This window comes from Myotis lucifugus, unplaced genomic scaffold (assembly GCF_000147115.1).
Source record: "Myotis lucifugus unplaced genomic scaffold, Myoluc2.0 scaffold_28, whole genome shotgun sequence".
NCBI lineage: Eukaryota > Metazoa > Chordata > Mammalia > Chiroptera > Vespertilionidae > Myotis > Myotis lucifugus.
Genome location: NW_005871076.1, coordinates 5,544,810 through 5,564,887, shown reverse-complemented (window position 1 = coordinate 5,564,887; position 20,078 = coordinate 5,544,810). Strand labels below are relative to the sequence as shown.

The 20,078-nt window shown below is 46.5% G+C and overlaps 1 protein-coding gene across 1 annotated transcript in view; it reads right to left on the bottom strand.

The window, feature by feature from the left end:
• The window catches only part of NRG2 (neuregulin 2), a 183,285-nt gene that overhangs the window by 40,646 nt on the left and 122,561 nt on the right, over positions 1–20,078 (bottom strand). The window lies entirely within an intron of this gene.

Here is a 20,078-nt window from a genome sequence, read left to right as displayed (position 1 = left end):
GAGGTGTCCCCTTACAGCCATCCCAACTGGAATCCCAGTCAAAGATCATCTCAGCCAGTGCTCTGCCTGCTCAGGAGAGGGTCCCAAGGCTTCTCTGGACAGTGTCCTCCTTAGGAGAGCCTGGAGCAGGCTAGGACTCTGGGTCTAGGCCAGGGACTCTGGGGCTCCAGGGTACTTGGGGACCTGATCAGACCTTGAGGCCAAACTGGGGAGTGGACACAGAGAGATGATGGAGGCAATGTGCATGCAGAGGGTTGATCTCTGGTATTCTTGGGCCTCAAGCCTGTCCCACCAGGGGGCAGCTCTGGGAAGACCAAGTGCAAGAGCTATACTTCCTCTCCCACATCCCAGCTGAGATGTAGTGAACACTCACCTCCATTCATGTGGTATCACTCTCTGTGAGGTAGGCAGTGAGGTGTCCTAGGTAGAGCCAGAGCCAGAGCCCAGGTCTTACTCCTGCTCCAACCTCCTGCTCATTCAGCTTCCAGAATGGCATTTACATCCACTCCTCTCCAAACATCGAACCCCTGCCTCAGTTCACTTCCTCCTCCTGTCCCATAGATTCTGACCTCCTCAAGGTCATCAGAGTGAGATTTCGAAAACTTAAACCAGATCACTTTGATCACTATTACCCATGGGTTAAACCTAAGCTCCTTACTGAGTCCACAGCCCTGTTCCATTGGGCTCCAGCTCATAGCCTTCTAGCCCCCATTCCTATGCCTCAGCCACATTTACCTACAAGCCACACACACTATCCTGTCTCCTCTCCACATCTTTGCACATACTCTTTCTGTCCAAAATGGCCTCCCCCGCTTCTTGGGCTGGCCAACCTCTCTGTTCATTCATTTAGCAAATATGTAGTAAGGCTTACTGTGTTTCAGGCACAGTGCTATGTGCTGGAGATTGGCTGTGAGCAAGATGGACATGGGCCTACTTACATGAAGGTTACAGTCTTGGTAAGGCTGGACAAACAACTAATTACACAAACAATGAATTAATTAAAATTTGTGTTCAATATTAAAGAGATATTCATTCAATAAACATTTCTATATGTTGATATACAGGTTGATAGAGTAAACAAACTGTAGTGAGGGAAGGCTTTCCCTAGAAAACACTTAAGTTGGGATTCAAGAAATGAGTAGGAGTTGGCTGGACTACGTGGAGTGGGAAGAGCATTCCTGGCAGAAGACTACAATAGCTGTGGGACAGGAAGGAGCTTTTGTGCCTTTGCAAAACCAGAAGATGGTCAGTGTGCTGAGGGGTGTGAGTGTGCTATATGAGACGAGTCAGAAACACTAAAGGTACTCACAGGGGGCAGGAGCACGTCCCATGGGCTGGGGTACCCAGATGCAGTATTGAGGGAGGTGGGTTTTGAAGAAGGTCTTTAAAGATGGGAGGAATTCAGTGGGGTGTAGGTGAAGGGTTCTGATGGGTGAGAGATGGCAAAGACCCAGAGGAAGCATGGCCTGGGTACTCACTCAGGAGACAATGAGAAGACTAGATTTATGTTAGGAAACTTGGGGAGCTACTAATAATTAATATAACAAGCATCTACTGGGCACTTAGTAGAGCGAACAGTGCTAAGAACCTTATATGTGTTATCTTTTGTCACCCCCACAACACCCCTGTAGGTAGGTTCAATCATTACCTCAATGTTAAAGAAAAATGAGCAAAACCAGGAACAAAAAGATTACTCATTCAAAGTACGTAGCTGCCACCTTCTACTAGTGCCATGCTCTCACCATCACACTGCATTGCTGTGCGCAGGCCAGAGGTATATACTCAAACTGTCAGGCTGAGGCTTTGGGACTTTATTTAGTAAATAAGGGGGGGCTCACTGATGATTTTTTGAGGAAGAGAGTGACGTGTGCATTAGAAAAATTAATCTGACTGGTGTGTGTAGAATGGATGGAAAGGGGAAGAGAGTGGAGGCAAGGGACCCATTTGAGCAGGTCAACCCTTAAATGTTTCTTTATAGTCTACTATGTGCCAGGACCTGAACATTATGAGGGTCAGGTAAGGAGGGCCTAAGCCAGAGAGTCAAGGCAGTGAAAACAGTAGTAAAAGTAGCTAATATTATATTCTTAATATACAATAAGTCTACTATTCTCCTTATTTTGTGGGTGAGGGAACTGAGACACAGGGAGGCCAAAGTTATTTTTATTTGTCCAAGTCAAACAACTAGTAAGTGGCAGAGCATGGTCAGGAACCTATGCAGTTGGGGACCCAAAGCCAGCCTCTTAAGCACAGCTCTATGGTGTTGCTCAAGAAGATGTGGAATAGGGACAGAGAGCAGAGAAAGGGCCTCTTCAAGGCCAACCACTGGCCTCAGGACCTGCACGGCCCCTACAACTCTGTGATCGACGCTCAGTGCCTAGGTCATGGGCAAGTGGCTTCATGAGGCATGCCAGCAGGGTTCCCACTGTCCTGACCTCCCAGCTCCTGCAGCAAAGGCTTGAGGGGAGGGGGGAGATGTGGGGTGTGAAGGACAGCAGGCACTTGGAGCACCCCCAACCCCGACCAGGCCTCCTGCCAGGAGCCTGAAAATGTCCCTGGGAGCCAGGCCTATTGCCATGGGGACTCCTTCCTCTTACCACAGGTTGTGTAATGCCCTGTACAACCTCATGTGGGTGAAGAGCCGAACCTGGGGACCGGCCCAGATACCACATCACCCAGAGGAGAAGCCTCTCCCCAACACTGGTTTCACAATGGGACACTAATAGTAACATAACAAGCTAATTCAATTCCTTTATGGAGCAAAAACACAATGTTTAACTGGCTAACAAACTTCTTTTTTTCCTTTTTAACATTTCCCCCTGCACTTTGAGGCTGTGCCATGGGCAAACTTTGAAGTTTAGGAAAGTTTAGACTTGTTTGAGTCATGTGCAAAAATGCCTTTCAGTGAAAAGGGGAAAAAAAACACCACCCATACTACCCTTCCCCCCACCCGAGACTTTGGGGCTCCAAGAGGATTGCCCATAGAATTCTCCTGGAAAGGGGTCTTGGGGACCAAGCCCCTTGCCCTTGGACTCACTTCCTGGTGGGAATCCTCAAGGAGAGTACCAGTGACCTCAGGCCAGGGAGAGCCTACAGCAGTTCCTTAGCTACCACCCCAGCATCCGGAAAGGGCACCCCTGCATCAGCCCTGAGCCACTGTGTGTTCACCCAGGAGGTAGAAGTCCTTGGAGAAGATGAGGCTATGCTTACCCTCAGCCATGTCCATTTTAGTGCCTCCAAGTCACAAGGCTCCTCTACCTTGCCCTCTACCAAGGAATCTGCCAGAGGAGGAAATAGATCAAGATGCCACTCCCTGCAGGACCAGAGACATTCCCCATCACCCTGGAGGATTATGCAAGGCCTAGGAAGCCCCATCACCCCTGTGACTCTAGGCTGCATGGGATCCCCGACTGGAGCCAGGCCTACCCTGAGGAGAGGAGCACATGAGGGTCAGTCCCAGCTCACCAGGCCCAGAGAGCACCTCTCCCAGAAGCTGCATCCTGGCCGCAGCTTGAGCAACTCTGTGAACCACCCCAGAGTTCTCTCTCACCCAAGTTCACTCACACTCACCTCCTTCAGACAGCCTGCAGAGAACTGGGCAGCCAAAAAGAAGGGGCTGTATGGTGTGGACCAGAAGGACTTGATTAGATGCTACAACACCTGGGCTTATACTCAGTTTTGCCCCTGAGATTAGGTTAATCTGAGCAGATCACTTTCCTCACTAGGAACTCAGGCTACAAAATGGGCCCCCAGATCCCTCTGCCCACCAGCCGGGGAAAGCGACAGGAATCAGGGTGGTTGAAGGAGTAAGGGACTTGAGATCACTGTGGAAAAGCACTCAATTGCCAGGTGAGAATGCCTCTGGAGCCACACACAGACACGTAAAGCCTGACTCTGCCTCTCAGAACTGTGCCTACCTGCTCAACACATACACTCACACCTTGGTGCATGAACTGCCCTGAGCCCCGGCACTGCAGAGACTGGGATCAGTCAGCCCCCTCAAGCTCCCCATCAGTCTGCTGTTCATTTCTGCTCTCCCGGAATCAAGGACAGTGCTATGGTGCTAGTCCACGCCTCCCTGCCATGCCCTTTTGACCCCATCCCCTTTCCCTTTGCTCCCATGGGATACAGGTCAGCTGCTTCAGAGGTGCCCACCCATGGCAGCCCCCATAGCCAGGGCCCAGCTCAGGCTCTGTCTCCACTCCCACCTTTAGGAGGCTCCTCCTGCCTCAGCCCACCCAATCCCAAACCCAGAAGAGAATTCATGCTCCCTGCTCAGGAGTTTAGTCTCTCCTTCATTTCAGACCCCCTTGGGAGGAAGACAGTGGAAGGGAAGGGGCAGCCCACCCCAGGAGGAGCCCCAAGACAAGCTGGGAGGGACCAGTAGAGAAAGCATTGGCCAAAGAGAGGGTGGGGAGCCTCCCCTGGCTCCAGGGGCCGGGAGAAGAAAGCAGAGGCAGCAATGGGAGAGCAAATGAGGGGAGAGGTGAGGCTACAGGCAGGCCCAGGCAGAGCTGGAGGCAGGACGGGGAGAGGAAGTGAGAAACTGGAGCAACCCAGTGAGGAGGGAGGGGCAGTGGGAGAGTGAGATGACAAAGGAGGGACAAGGGAGGACAGAAGCTGCTTTCAGTGTCCTGGGGACCTGCTGGTGCCCTTGGGCAAGTTCCTTTCCCTCTCTGGCCTGCCTCCCCATCTGGAAAATGGTTAAACTAGATGTTCTTTATAGGTCCAACCATCTGAGGAACCACAGCATTCAAACTTGTCAGCAAGAGGGGAGAGGGCTGGGAGGAGTGAGTGGTCCCTAGTCCCACAGCTGGGGACTCAATGTTTTTGGTCCATAGGCCATCCTCCCAGCCCCACGTTCTCCCTCAGCCCTTTACTTCTGTGGCCCCTTGGCCTGGCAGAAGCCCGGAGTTGTTGTCTGTGAGCCCCCTCTGTTAGACTGCGGGGAGGTAATCCCAGAGCCTGGCAGAAAGCCCGAGGCATGCATGTGTATCAGGTGAGTAAGCCTGGATGCCTGCACTGGCCTCTTCAAGGGCCTAGCCTTGGGGTAAATTGCCCCATCTGCATGGAGACATCTAGGAGACGCCAGCACTTTCTTCTGTGACCCAGAGCAACAGTTCTCCCTGGGTTAGGAGGTGGGGGAGCCTGTCCACCATTCCAAGGGTTGGGAGTGATTCAGTCTTTCTTCCTCACTCTTCAAGCTAACTGCATAATTACACAGCAATAATGCTAACCGGCACTTACACACCAAGTCCTGTGTTAAGTACATAATTTATTTATGTAATGACATGATGACTTGTTTGCTGGCCTGGGGGCTGTGGGGACCACGCACAAGGGTTTAGCTACTGTCTACACCACCCTGGGGACACAGTGACTGCGTGGATCGGCAACCCATGGGAGCCATGTCTCCCAGAAGTAGTTGTCCCCTGCCCTGTGAGTCCTCTTCTAGTGTAGCTGGGGGACTGAGGGGCCAGCCTACTACATGCAATTTGTTTATAACTCTTCATCCACTCTAGGAGGTCAGGCTGGAGGGGCTAGGGCCCTTTCCATCCCCTTGCGGACTGAGGGGGCTCCTCTACAAGGTTGCAGTCCCTGTCTACGCAGAAGGACACAATTCAAGCCAGGCTGGCAAATTTGGAGAGACTCCTGGTCACCACCCAAGGAAACAAGAGGCCTTGCCCAATATAGGCATTTATGAGCCTAGAGCCAAAAAATTCTCTCCTCTCTCTCAGCCCTGCCCAGCCTAGCCCTGCCCAGCCCAGCCCTGCCACCCTAGCCTCGGCTGCTCCTGGGACCACAGCCCAGCTTCCCTGGCCTGATCTAGGTGCTGGTTCTCATGCCAGACTTAGGCCTCTTGGAATCTAATGGACAACCTCACAGATGCTAACCTTACAGTGGCTGTTGTAGGCCTCAAGGAGCCTGAAGACCCAACTCTGGCTCTGGCCTATTTCTCCCCACTACTCCAAATCACCCCTTTCCCTCTCCTCAGAAGCTCCATTCACAGATTATGAAGGTTTCACCACTAACTACAAAGAACGAATGGCCAGAATGTTGAGGCTGTTAGATCTTGGAGCACCCTGGAGCTATGAATACCATAAGTCACCAGAAGCAAGATATACAAATTCCAAGTAGATAGAATAGCAAGATAGGGCTAGGAAACCTTTCTCCTTTCAGCTCGGCCAGTTTTGTTTTATTTTTTTCTGGGGTATATTTTCCCTTTGGGTCTCAACGTCTATTTACCTGTGAAGCAAGGGAACCAAAATGCTCTCCAAGGGCCATTTTGATAATAAAACTTGAGACAGAAATAAAAGTCATAAGAGCTCTGAGTCTCCAAATGTTGCCAACTCTTAGAACTTCATCCCTTGCCATCACCTGCTGCTCCTGTAGCTGGCTCTCTAGCAGCCTCCCTCTACCTTTGGAAGGGCCACCACTGGTTTCTGGAACCTCTGCTCTTGTAAGCCAGCCTGTGGACATATATGGGAATGCCCATGGGAACCAGCATGCACACTCATGGCCTCGGAGCTCTGCGCACCTGACCACTTTGCCCCAGAATTTCTTGCTGTTTTCCTAGGGCTGCAGGCCACAGCATCGAATCAACCCCCCCCTTCCCCCATCATGATCATGACGACAATGAAGAGGAGGATGACAATGATGGTGACCTCAATGGCCCTCTTGGCCATATTCACCCCTAAATATGTGTCCTGTACCCTGCCCCAGTCACACCCAGGCTTCTGGAGAGTCTCCCTCTCCCACCCACTCAGCAGCAGTGGGTTCTAAAACTGTGGTTTGTGGTAGGAGAGCCTACCACAAGCCTTTGTCTAATTACTCACATTGTTCTGGATTCTGACTGATGTCCAGCCAGATGCTTCCTTTATGTAATTTTACACACAGTCTTCCCTCCTAAATCAGCTTGCAGCTCCAACACCACCAATCCACCCCTAGTGTCCTAACGGCCAGTGGCTTCAGGAGCTCAGCTGCCTGAGGAGCTCCCCATGTTTGCATCCTCTCCTCTGACTGGCCTTTGCCTTCTCCTTAGAGTCAGATATTGCTCGCCCAGCACCTGCTCTATGGCAGGCACAGTGCCGGGCACAGCAGGAGGCAAAGAGCAGTGGTTCTCAACCTGTGGGTCGCGACTCCTTTGGGGGTCGAACGACCCTTTCACAGGGGTTGCCTAAGACCATCGGAAAACACATATATAATTACATATTGTTTTTGTGATTAATCACTATGCTTTAATTATGTTCAATTTGTAACAATGAAATTGGGGGCCACCACAACATGAGGAACTGTATTTAAAGGGTCTCAACATTAGGAAGGTTGAGAACCACTGGTCTAGAGCAGTGGCCGGCAAACTGCGGCTCGCGAGCCACATGCGGCTCTTTGGCCCCTTGAGTGTGGCTCTTTCTAAGCCTTAGGAGTACCCTAATTAAGTTAATAACAATGTACCTACCTATATAGTTTAAGTTTAAAAAATTTGGCTCTCAAAAGAAATTTCAATCGTTGTATTGTTGATATTTGGCTCTGTTGACTAATGAGTTTGCCGACCACTGGTCTAGAGGAAGGACAGCACTTTCACTGATGGACAAAATTACACGTAAGACAGCTGCAGCACCTTATGGATAATTTCCTACGAGAGGAGCTGACAAATACCCTGGACATTCCTTGGGGAGATGGATAGATAGTTGGCGTGACCTGGGTCAGTCAAGGGGGCTTCCTACAGGAGGAGAGGGAAGATGGCAATTATCAGAAAGGGCTGGAGGTGAGGTGTGAGCTGGGACGGGATCTGGAAGTCAGAGGGAGGTTTACTGACTAATAAGGGAAACTCTGGTGTCTCAAACCTTACACCTGTGCTCTCTGGCCATTTCCCTGTCCTACCACCTGAGGACCTGGGAGTCCACATATTTGGAGTGGACTCAGGCACAGAACTCAGGCTCACTTGAGCTACCTTCTTCTAGCTGCTTTCCAGGGTTGCACAAAGGACATTACTCCCTCCCCAGTATGCATGCATGCGCCCCCCCCACTAAAAACAATGGCTTCGTGAGCTATTCTGCCAAATCCCCCAGAACCCCCTTCTCTTTCTCATTCACTCATAGCAGTCTATACCTCGCAGCCTCATCCCTCCGAGCTTATCCCTCCCATCCCTTACATAACTCTGTTTGGGATTATTTGTGCCCAGAGGTATGAGCTGCATTTCTGCATATTTAAGCTGTCCTTGATTCATTCCTGCCCGCTTCTTAGTTCTGTTTGCCCAGGTGCCCGCCCCACCCACAGGCTGAGGCCCCTGGGAACGTGCCCACATTGGGCTCAGCTTGCCTTACAGCTACTGGCTGCTCCACTCCAGGTCCAAAGGAGGGACACAGGGCCCCACTGGCCCCACTCAGGTGAGCCCTAGGTCATGGTAGACCCTGAGGCTGGTTTCTTTGGAATCACAAAAATTCTGATACTTCCCATTGCTCTTCTTTCTTTTTTATCAGTGCGCCCTGACCCTTGTATCTCGTCATTTTTTCCACCCCATGCCTGTACCCCTGTTCTATGGCCTTAGGGTGAAGCTCCAATAATTCAAGGGGGAAGGGCCAGTGGGGAAAAAGACAAAATGCTAATTAATGGTTTGTTTTCTATTAGCTTCTTACAAATAGAATGGCTTAATGTAATTACTGAAATGGTTGCAAGGGGGCTCTTGTTCCATTGTAAAATAATTATCTGACTATCATTATTTTATTTTTAAGAGCTCATTACCAAATAGAGTGTGATCTGTTCTCTAGCCTTCTCTCCTGCTGTGGAGACAGAGACAAGGTGATTTGGTGGACAATGGGGTGGGGAGCTTTTCCACTCGGGGTCAACAGTTGAAATGAAAATTCAGCTCAGCAGTTTCCAGCTACTTTGAGGAGCCGGCGCCAGATGAGCTGCAGAGGCTTGACAGGCTTGGTAGTGGCCAGGGCCCCTCAGGTCCTGACACATTACAGAGGAATCTGATGCAGATCCCTGATCTCTGGATCGCAGAGAGGCCATTGAACTTCTCAGGAGCCACTGAATTTTGCTCCTGGCATGCCGGCACTACGGCCTCCATACCATATCCTATGCACTGAAGGCTCTGCTACCTGTTACTTTGCTCAGTTACTACGTTCCTATCGTGTGCCAGGCTGTGCTGCCTGATCAACATGTATTTTCTCATAACTCTGAGTATTGTTATCTGATTTACAAGCAGTAAAATTCCATAGCTTAAAAGTTTATGTAAGGCTGTGTGGTAAATTCTAGATGATCATCTAGTTACAATGAAAGGAATCATGGTTAAAATGAAAGGATCGTGACAACATTTGTTTTGTAACAGATGAGCTGGGAGTATATAAAATGCTTGCCTGGATTGTGGGACAGCTTGGGCATGCGATTAGTGGGTTCAGAGAATGACCAACATAAAAGACTCATGTGGGGAGTCCTGGGAGGTAAGTCTGGCAAAAAAGGGTAGGAACCACATGGCTTAGGGCTCTTGCAGCTCATGCCAAGGAAATGAGAGGTCATAGAAGGTTTCTGAGCACGGAGGTGACCCAACCCAAGTTTTCCTCTTGGAGACTCATCTGGCAGCACTGTGGTGCAGGCCAGAACAGAGCATGAGGAGTCCGGAGGCAGCAAGATTGATCAATGCAACTTTTTCACAATGGGCTGTAGCCACCTGCTACAGCCTCACTGGGTGCTTGCTACAAATGTGGAGTGCTGATATTATCCAGTACATTCTGGATTACAGACTCTGGGTTGGGGCCAGACTTGGTATTGGTAACTACATATTCTGATGCAGATGGCATATGAAACACACTTTGAAAAAATGCTCTATGAATCCAGCCCCCACTGCTCAGCTTGGCATTTACAGCTTCCTGTAAACTGTCCACACTAATTTTTTTTCCTTACAACTGTATTTTTTTAAGTTAATTGAGATATAATTACCATACCATACAAATGACCCATTTAAAGTGTATAATTCACTCTTTTTGATATATTCAGAGTTGTGCAACTATCATTACAATCAATTTTAGGACATTTTCATCACTCTCCCCCCAAAAGAAACCCTGTACTCTAGCTTCCCCCTTTCCCCTTTTGCCTAGTGGTAGCTTTAGGCAACCACTATTCTTTCTGTTTCTATAGATTTGCCTATTTGTATATCCTATATAATAAAAGGCTAATATGCAAATCGACTGAACATGGAACTACCAGTCACTGTGACGCGCACTGACCACCAGGGGGCAGATGCTCAACGCAGGGACTGCCCCCTGGTGGTCAGTGTGTTCCCACAGGGGAAGCACTGCTCAGCCACAAGCCGGGCTCATGGATGGAGAGCACAACGGCAGTGGTGGGAGAACGCGGCAGCGCTAAGGATGTCTGATTGTCCACTTAGGGCCTAAGCTGTCAGTTGGACATCCCCCCGAGGGCTCCCAGACTGCAAGAGGGCACAGGCTGGGCTGAGGGACCCCCATAGTGCATGCATTTCATGCACCAGGCCTCTAGTTTTATATAAATGAAATTATACATGTGATCTTTTGTGATTGGCTTCTTTCACTTAGCACACTATTTTCAAGATTCATCCATGTTACAGAATGTGTCAGTACTTCATTCTTTTTTATAGCTCAATAATATTCAATTGTATGGATATATCATTTATTACTTATATATTCATCAACTGATAAACATTTGGGTTGTTTTTACTTTCTGGCTATTATGAATAAAATTTTTGTGTGGATGTATGTTTTAATTTCTCTTGACTATATATTTACCTAGAGTTGGGATTGCTGGGTTATATGGTAATTCTGTTTAACCTTTTGAGGAACCACAAAGTTTTTCCCAAAGGAACTGCATCATTTTACATTCCCACCAGCATTTGAGGGTTCCAATTTCTCCACATCCTTGTCAATACTTGTTCTTATCTGACTTTTTGATTTTAGCTATCTTAGTGTAAAGTGCTATCTCATTGTGTGTGTATGTTTTAAAAGTAGCTTTACTGAAATATCATTTACACACCATACAGTTCACTCATGTATACAATTAAATGTTTTTTCAAATATTACATTATTTCATTATGGTTTTGATTTGCATTTCCCTGATGAATAATGATGTTGAGCATATTTTCTTGTGCATATTGGCAATTTGTACTAGTATATCTTCTTCCGAGAAATGTATATTCAGATTCTTTCCTCATTTTTAATTGGATCATTTTTTGTAATTGAATTAGAAAAGTTCTTTATATGTTACACATATAAGTCCCTTATCAGATATAGAATTTATAAAACGTTTCTTCCAAAAAATATGTTTTTATTGATTTCACAGAGAGGAAGGGAGAGGGAGAGAGATAGAAACATCAATGATGAGAGAGAATCACTGATTGGTTGCCTCCTGCATGCCTCATGCTGGGGATGGAGCCTGCAACACAGGCATGTGCCCTGACTGGGAATCGAACCATGAGCTCCTGGTTCATGAGTCGATGCTCAACCACGGAGTCATACCAGCTGGGCTGTCTTTCACTTTCTTGATGGTGTCCTTCAAAGCACAAATATTTTTACCTTAGATGAATTCCAATATATCTATTTTTTCTTTGGTTGCTTGTACTTTTGGTGTCATATCATAGAAATCATTACCTAAGCAAGTGGTTAGTAAGCCACCCAGACAAGACAGGCCCCAAGATTCTGAACATTAGTGATGGAAGTTGGGAAAATGGGGAAGAGTTGCTTGAACTGTTTCGACAGGTTGGATTTGGGCTACCAGCAGAACATACTTAGCAGACAACAGAAAATGCAGAGGTAGAGTCAGCTCAAGAGATCTGGGTTGAAGATATGGTTTAAGGAGTCACTGTTGAAGGGCATCATTGATGTCATCAGGGCAAGCATGTCGCCAAGAAAAAAATGCAGAGAGAAAAGGGAAGCAGAGACTCATGGGAAGAGGCCCATGTTGAGAGGCCAGGAAAAAATCATCAGAGGATGGCACCAGGAGGGATCAAAGGAGTGAGTGGGAAAAGAGGTGGAAGAATTTTCCTAGCCAGGAGGGTGAAAACTCCCAAAGGCAGAGGTATGTGAGTGGAGGGGGCAGGGAAGGAATATCACAGATCATTGCTCTTAAGTGTTGGCCATTGTATCATACTTTATTGTTTGATGGGACTGTGTTTCTTAAAGGAAACCCTTCTTAAATTGTAAAGCCAATGATCACTCTCTAATATTTGTTTCCCTCTCTCTCAAAGAGAATTTTCACATAAAAGTTTTGCCTGAACCCAGCCGGTGGTGCTCAGTGGTTGAGCATTGACCTGTGAACCAGGAGGTCATGGTTCAATTCCCAGTCAGGGCACATGCCCTGATTGCGGGCTCAATCCCCAGTAGGGGGCATGCAGAAGACAGCTGATCGATGATTCTCTCTCATTGTTGATACTTCTATCTCTCTCTCCCTTCCTCTCTGAAATCAATAAAAAAAAATATTTTTAAAAAGTTTTGCTTAAAGCTAGCTATGTCTGTCTGTGGAAGGGAGGACAATGTGCTTCTGAAATGCTTACCCTCCCAAGGGCAGAGGAGCCAGGCCAGGTTTCTTCAGTCTGAGTATAGATTAAGCAGGCAATCCTCTGAGTTTTGAGCTTACATTCAAAGTCAGGGAAATGAGTGGTATGGGGTCACTAACCCTACCCTCTCCATGACCCCAAGGCCCCTTATGGCCTTGTGTTACTAAGAGCAAGAAACACTTGCCTTATGTTTAGCTTTTATGCATTAGCTAAACATTAGTTGCTTGAGAAATTGATCTTTGAGGTTCTCTGAATCCCTATAGACGAGTGATACTCAGGAGAGGGAAGGGGCTATGGGAGGTGAGAAGATGAGAGATACTGTAACACTGAAATGTTACAGTGATCAAGCATCTGGATACTTTCTTGTACCACATCTTAGCCCTTATGGGTTTAGTTTGTATTAGGGTAGAGGTGGGGGGCGAATTACATGGCTAAATGCCTGGCTTTGTGATAATTTAATTCTATTGAGCAGGGCTCTCTGAGCATCTGGTATATGCAAGTTAAGCATATGGGGGGATAGAGTGATATTGAAGATAATATCACTTCAATATTATCTGGTGTGGGGGGGGGATAGAGTGATATTGAAGATAATTCTGTCTTGAAGAGCTCACAATTGCCATACTAACGGACAAGAGATGTGGTCTCTTGCACATACTTGCATGCAAAATTGAATTAGAATACACAATACAGTGATCTCAAAGAGAAGCAGTGAATGTACACCATGGAATACTACATAACTACTTCAATGACAAATATGTTGGCTATGGTGATGTACAAAGATTGTAAATAAAATACAGCAATTGGACAAGGCAGAGACCACACCAGAGACAGCTGTGCAAGACTGTCAACCAGAATCAGAGAGATGGTGGACAAGTAAGGGTTTACATGTTTGGCATTCCATAAGTTTTCTTCCTGTAAACTTGTGTAGGTTCATAATAAAAATAAGTGATCTAGCCCTAGCCAGTTTGGCTCAGTGGATAGAGGTTCGGCCTGCGGACTGAAGGGTTCTGGGTTCGATGCTAGTCAAGGGCACCTGTCTGGGTTGCAGGCTCCATCACTGGCCCTGGTCGGGGCTTGTGCAGGAGGCAACCAATCAATGTGTCTCTCTCACATTGATGTTTCTCTCTCTTTGTCTCTCCCCCTCCCTTCCTCTCTCTCTAAAAATCAATGGAAAAATATCCTCAGGTGAGGATTAACAGCAACAAAGAATAAGTGGTCTAGAAAACAGTTGCTATAGAACTGTGGAGAATAGAGTAGTAATGGAAGAATGAGATTGCAACTAGTGGATGTTGAGGATAGATAAAAGTCACCCAGACCAAAGAGGGAGGGAACATCCCAAAGAGAGAATAGACTATAACAAGGCACAGTGAGGAATCCAGCTTAGCTTGGAAAATTAGCATGTGGATACTGATGTGAAGGCTTACATGCCAACCTAAGGTATCTGGATTCTATGTTACAGGCTGAGGAGTGTTCCTGGGCAGCAATTCTCATAGTAATCAAGACAGTGTGGTATTGAGAATGAATAGACAAATAGATCAATTGAATAGAACCTACACAAGCAACTGATCTTTGAGAAAGGAACAGAGGCAATATGATGAAGCAAAGATAGTTTTTTTCAACAAATGGTATTAGAACAACTAAACATCCACATGAAAAAAATCAATATAGGAATAGACTTCACATCTTTCACAATTATCTCAAAATGTATAATAAATCTAAATGTAAAATGCAAAACTATAAAATTAGAAGATAATACAGGAGAAAATCTAGATGACTTTAGGTTTGGCAATGATTTTCTAGATACACCACCAAAAGTACAATCTATGAAAGAAATAATTGATAAGCTATATGTCATTAAAATTAAAAAATTCTTAAAAAGAATTGGTAATTATATGATATGCTAGAGGTGCTAGCTAATGTTTATGGTGGAAATCATATTGCAATGTGTGAATGTATCAAATCAACACCTTGAACACCTTAAACTTACAGAATGTTATATGTCAATTATATATAAATAAAAAACAAAAACTTCTGCTCTGTTAAAGACAATGTCAAGAAAATGAGAATACAAGTCACAGACCAGGAGAAAATATTTTCAAGAAACACATCCGATAAAGTACTGTTATCCAACATTTATAAAAAAAACAACTTAAAATTCAACAATAAGAAAAGAAATGACCTGATTTTAAAATAGGCAAAAGACCTAAACAGACACCTCACCAAAGAATATATACAGATATCAAGTAAACATATTAAAATTGTTCAACATCACATGTCATTAGGGAATTGGAAATTGAAATAATGAGCTATCACTACACATCTATTAGAATGGTCAAAATCCAGAACACTGACAACAGCACATACTGGCAAAGATGTGGAGCGAGAGGGACTCTCATCATTGCTGGTGAGAATGTAAATGGTACAGCCACTTTGGAAGATAGTTTGGTGGTTTCCTACAAAACTAAACATACTCTTACCAGATGATCCAGCAGTTGTGTTCCTTAGTATTTACCCAGATAAATTGAAAAGTTATGTCTACACAAGTATCCACACAGTGGTATATATAGTAGCTTTATTTATACTTGTCAAAACTTGGAAATAACCAAGATGTCCTTCAGTAAGTGAATGGATAAACTGGTATCCATTCAATGAAGTGGTGCTAAAAAGAGCTATCAAGCCACAAAAAGACATGAAGGAAATTTAAATGGATATTACTAAGTGAAATAAAGCAATAAAAAGATTACATACTATATAATTCCAGCCAAAACCGGTTTGGCTCAGTGGATAGAGCGTCGGCCTGCGGACTGAAGGGTCCCAGGTTCGATTCCGGTCAAGGGCATGTACCTGGGTTGCGGCACATCCCCAGTAGGAGATGTGCAGGAGGCAGCTGATCGATGTTTCTCTCTCATCGATGTTTCTAACTCTCTATCCCTCTCCCTTCCTCGCTGTAAAAAATCAATAAAATATATTTTAAAAAAAAATAATTCCAACTATATGGCATTCTGGAAAAGGCAAAACTATGAAGACAGTAAAAAGATCAGTGGCTGTGAGGGGTGTGGGATGAATAGGGTATTTTAGGGCAGTGAAACTATTCTGTATAATACTGTAATGGCAGACACATGTCATCATACATTTGTCAAAACCCATAGAATGTAAATGTACAAGACCAAGAGTGAACCCTGATGTAAACTATGGATTTTGGGTGATAATGGAGTGTCAATGTAGGTACATCAACTATAACAAATGTACAATTGTGGGGAGGCATGTTGAAAATGGGGAGGCTATGCATTTGTGGATACCGATATATGGGAAATCTCTGTACTTTCTGCTTAATTTTGCTGTGAATCTAAAAGTTACCTAAAAATAAAGTTTATTAAGTAAAAAAAAAAAAAAGCAAATGGCAATTATGAAGCAGTACTGTGCCACATGATCTCTTATTAAAATGTATCTTGTGTTCTCTAGAGGTCTCCTAGGCATGTTTGTGGTAGACAGTCCTGACCTAGAAGGACAGAGCGTGATGAACACAAGGCAGAAGTGAGCTACCAGGACTTGCTAAGAAACCTTGGTTTGTGTCCTACTCAGACACTAACTAGGCTTCAGATAGGTCTCCGACTCTTCCCCCCAGAGTGTAGATGGACTATCCCCTCGGCAAGGCCCCTTCTAGTTCTCACACCCTGTGCCTGTGCTAAAGAACTTAGAAGCTCTGGCTCCTTGGTACCTTAATTTGAGAAAAGGCCCTTGGAGATCAACCTTGAAGGGCTCAGGGCTCAGCCAATCCCAAACCCCAGTTGTAATTCATAAGGCCTGATAAGAGACCAGCAAGATCCTAAGAGCTGATAGGATCCATTTGGCCTGCTGGGGACTCCCTGAAGGGGACAGCAGCTCAGATAAATGTGCTCTACCCAAACAAGTGGATCCCAGGCTCTTGTGACCAGGTGGCTCAGTGCTCAGCAGCAGCTCTATTGGTTATTTCCCCCTGGTGCTGTTTGCTAACAGGACTAGCTGGAAAGACTGGCTCCTACAGCTCCAGAGAGAATGCATTGTGCCAACAACTCCCAACTTCAAGATGGCAAGAGGAAGCAGAGAAGAGAAGATAGTGAGCAAAAGGGAAGATAGAACACAGTCCAGCCCTGCCCAGGATCACCGGGATGGATGAGTGAGGCCTCATCCCCCCTTCCACTGCCATCTCCCATAACTCTGCAGACAGGCACTGAAGATCTTTGAGGGGCCCATAATCTTGGATGGAGGAAGGGGCCTGGCTGTCTGGGCTTAAGCGTCTCTGGTGGATTTCCATCTTTTCTGATCAGAACTGAACTCTCTTTAATAAAAGATCCTGGTGCTAAATTAATTAGGCTTTGACAAGAGTAAGTCTTTTTGGTTTACGAGGCAATATCAAAAGCACAGAATTTCTGGTAAACGAGAAAAGAAGAAAAATCCTGAATATTTTTCTCAAAGATGAATTATTCCTTCCTTGTTGTGTCCTACAGACGGAATTACTCAACCAGCTTGTTCTGTTTTAATTAACCCAGCTAATAACTTCCCTGCTGGATTCCCTTGTTCATAACTTCTTGGTTTCATATAATAACGTGTTTGTTTCTTCCTTTGTGTTCTAATGAAATGATAATAACCTTCCCTGGCATTCATTTCATCCTTAATATCCGGAGATTTCATTAATATAAACCCTCTTTCCATCTGCTCTTGTTCCCTTTTAAAGGAAATATTTCTGTATTCTTTTTACTTTTCTTCTTTGGGGAGGCTCAGCTAATCTGTTCTTTCCTCCAGAAAGAATCTTTCTGTAAGGCTTCCTTGGGCCGGCAAGGCTTGGCACAGGTTCTATCGGCCACCTCCTTTTCCAAGGCCTCACTGATGTCTCTGTTGCTGCTTCTGGGACAAAGATCATTGCTCACTTGGAGCCTATCCCTCCAAGGAAGGTGAGGGCACTAAGTTGCCAATACCTCAAGGTACAAGAGTGAAAATGAGATTGCTGTGGGACCTTGAGCAGAGGCAGTGACTGCTGCCCCAGGGCCTGTCCAAGTCTTGGGAGAGTAATATGTTAGTATAGCCCGAGGTCAAGGAAGATGTGAGATTAACCAAGGTATTGGGATGAACTAGGGAGACATGGTTATCAGTTCATTAATCACTTACACGGTCTGGCTGTCTTCTTTATGGTTTTCTTGGTCAGGAGCTAAGTCTTGAGTATAACCCAGTGCCAAAATCCCTATGGAATGGAAGGCTGGGTTCAAAATGATGCCTCACTGAAGAATCTACTTGAGTGACCCCTGCACCACACAACTCAGCCCTTTCTTGTATGTGGTCTTCTCCTGCTGCTGGGTAGGGGGAGCCCACTTCTGCCCTCGAGAGTTTCTACACTGGTGGGAAATGGAGACAATACTCCCCCAAACACGAGCAATCCCAGAGGGCTGGAGCCCACTGACTGTGTCTACCCTGACGGTCTCAGGAAGGGAAACTTTCCTTGTAGCCAAGTGGCTGGGAAAGGCTTCTGCTCTTCTCTGGTGCCTATTTCCTTTGATTTCCATTACCATCTAGGCTAGAAGCCTCTCTAGGGCTCCTATTCTGTAGTTAATCTGCACCCACCCTGCCTCCCCAGAGTTGGGGGGCTGCTGGGTATTCAGCAATTCAGGCCCTTGGATCAACTGATTAAGGGGAAACCACAGGCCCTTTAGGCAAAGTAAGCTTAGGAAAGAACTGTGGCCCTAGCTGGTTTGGCTCAGTGGATAGAGCATCGGCCTGCGAGACTGAAGCGTCCCCAGTTCGATTCCAGTCAAGGGCACATGCCCGGGTTGTGGGCTTGGTCTCCAGTAGGAGGCATGCAAGAGGCAGCCGATCAATGATTCTCTCTCATCATTGATGTTTCTATCTTTCTCTCCCTCTCCCTTCCTCTCTGAAATCAATTAAAAAAGTATTTAAAAAAAAGAATAAGTGTATAACACTTTTAAAAAAAGAAAAAGAAAGAGTTGTGCCCATAGCAAGGCTCCTGGGGTCTGTTAGAGGACCTCTGCAGGAACTGAGAGCTTAAGGGAAGGTGACAGGGCACGACTATGGTCCATCTCCCCTCAACCGCCTGGCCAGCACAGCCTGACAGGCCTCATCACTCTACCCAGGGCCCAGGATCTCCCAAGCAGCCATCCACAGGTGCAGGAAGGCTGTGCCTGCCACCTGGCAGGGCCCATTCTGTCTGCCCAGGACACCTTTACCCTGTTTCCTTCCACCTCACATGAACCCTTGCCACGTGCATCTAGCAGGAGCAGCAAATGTGGCCACAGCAGCCTTAGTCATCCTACTGCCCCTTACATAGTGGCAGGATGTGGGGAGAGCGGGGGACTTCCTCTGACAGAAAAAGAGCAGTACCTTTACCACCACTACAGATACACTTCCTCAGGAAATAACAAGCCACATCAGCCGCTCTGGCCGTTCTGCTAGGTTAGTACACACGGAGAGGAAACAGTCTACCGGCGCTGTTCTGCTTCCTTACTTCATTCATTAGGCTAGAAGTGGGCAGCCCCCAGACTCCAGGTGCAGGCAAGCCCGCCTCAACCCAAAAGAGATATGTGAATGCTCAGCAAACCCCTCCCGGAATGGAACCCCTGCTTCTTATCCTTTGGGAGGTCTGATCTTACAACTTACAACTCTCCCATTCCAAAGGGGATGCAATGAGCCCCATCCATGAGGTATATCACCTGAGCTCACCTTCTAAGCACATTCCATCTACCTACCAAGGAGTTGGACACAGCACCCTCTGTGACTATGGAAGGAAGAAAAACTGCTTGGCTCTCAAGGAGATGGAGCTCAGGGCCTTGTGCCAGCCACCCACGACCAGTACTTCACTGTTGAGATGTTCCTACTGCAGCCTAACCTTAGTTTCTTCCAAAGAGTCAAAATTCTCATACAGTCCTGTTCTTAGAGGCCAAGAAGAACACAATAAAAGGATGTGGTACCTGGCAAGGGTCACAACTGACTGTCCAGGAGACCATACTGGGAGAGCGTGCTCGTGGGAGTAGCAGTATCTCCTCCCCCCACTCCCTGCTGCGGTTAATCTTGGCTCTCTCTGGGGCCCAGATGCCTCACCCCTGCCCTATTGCCCCATCCTATTTGGAACCTTTACTGCAGTGAGTTCCAAGCAGCTACTCTCCTCTCCCTCCTCTCACCCTACCTTTCAACCCCATCCTATACCTGAAGCCCTCCAGTTCCCTCAAAGCATACATCAGACAGGAAAATGAAGATTACAAAAAAGAAACCTGGCAAAGGGAACAGGACAAGTTTTGAATACTCTCTGGCACAACTTTCCTCTTATGTGATGTCCAAAGAAAAGCATCCCTACATTTACTTAGCTGGCCTCAGATGGGATGGCCACCAGCTCACAGCTTTGTCTACTCTCTCTCTGGGAGGGCAAGATGCAGACTTTACAGCGATGGGGGCTATGTCTCTACTCTGCCTCTTGCCCTAGGAAGGTCTCTTTGTCTTAGAAAACAGAACCATCTCAGTCCTCACACTATCACCCCACGGTAGGCTCTGCAGTCCTTCACCACTGGCAAAG